This window comes from Mastomys coucha, unplaced genomic scaffold (assembly GCF_008632895.1).
Source record: "Mastomys coucha isolate ucsf_1 unplaced genomic scaffold, UCSF_Mcou_1 pScaffold3, whole genome shotgun sequence".
NCBI classification, from domain to species: Eukaryota; Metazoa; Chordata; class Mammalia; order Rodentia; family Muridae; genus Mastomys; species Mastomys coucha.
This window is the reverse complement of record NW_022196909.1, coordinates 26,716,172-26,717,147: the sequence shown is the minus strand read 5'-3', so window position 1 is coordinate 26,717,147 and position 976 is coordinate 26,716,172. Positions and strand designations below refer to the sequence as shown.

The following is a 976-nucleotide window of genomic DNA, read 5'->3' as shown; positions in this document are numbered from 1 at the left end:
AAAAAAAAAAAAGAAATGGTATGTGTATTAAGATGGTCTATCCATGAAGTCATTCACCAAATGAACAATGGTTCTGCTTGGAGGGTTGCAAGGACATTAGGTGAGGGTAAGAATCTGGCTCATTGGCTGTGATGATTTTCAAGAGCATTCATCTCAGAAAAAGAGTAACTTATAAAGTCCTTCTCTTCAAAATTGATACAATAATTATAAATATCAAGCAAAGCATTCAGTCTCACTCTTTGTTTTTCCCTTATGAGCCACCTCCCAAATTGATTGTCTACATTTCTTTTGTCTATATAAATAATTTTGAAATATGTAAGCTGTTCTGAAAACCATAGTATAGTGTAAAAACATCAAATAAACAATCCTACTAATAGAGAGGCTGAGATAGGAGAAGCATGATTGCAAGACCATTATGTGGTACACAGCAAGACACTGTCACAAACAAGCTGAAAGTGCATATGGATTGTACAATATTGGACCTATTTCTCCAATTACCAAATTAGAGAGACTATTGGATGACAGCCAACAAATTTCTAATTCCTCATATTTTTGAATTTCAATCTATTCAGATATGTTGGTAATATTAATTCTCATATTAAGAGATATTAAGGAAAAGTGATCATTAATTCCTGTTGGTTTTGTTGTAAGAGGTGGAATTAGGTTTGTGTGGGTTTGTTGAAAGATTGCTTCTTCTAGAGTGTAGTTTTGCTCCTTACGTTGGTGTTTTCCATCTATTATCCTTTGTAGGGCTGGATTTGTGGAAATATATTGTGTAAATTTGGTTTCCTCATGGAATATCTTGTTTTCTCCATCTATGGTAATTGAGAGTTTTGCTGGGTATAGTAGCCTGGGCTAGCATTTGTGTTCTTGTAGGGTCTGTATGTCATCTGCCCATGATTCATAGCCTCTGGTGAGAAGTCTGGTGTAATTTTGATAGGCCTGCCTTTATATGTTACTTGACCTTTTTCCCTTA

General features: G+C 34.8%; 1 protein-coding gene and 1 long non-coding RNA gene across 2 annotated transcripts in view; one reads left to right on the top strand and one right to left on the bottom strand.

Moving 5' to 3' along the window:
• Positions 1–976, bottom strand: part of Npffr1 (neuropeptide FF receptor 1) — a 36,302-nt gene that overhangs the window by 17,250 nt on the left and 18,076 nt on the right. The window lies entirely within an intron of this gene.
• The window catches only part of LOC116075247, a 13,213-nt gene that overhangs the window by 4,833 nt on the left and 7,404 nt on the right, over positions 1–976 (top strand). The window lies entirely within an intron of this gene.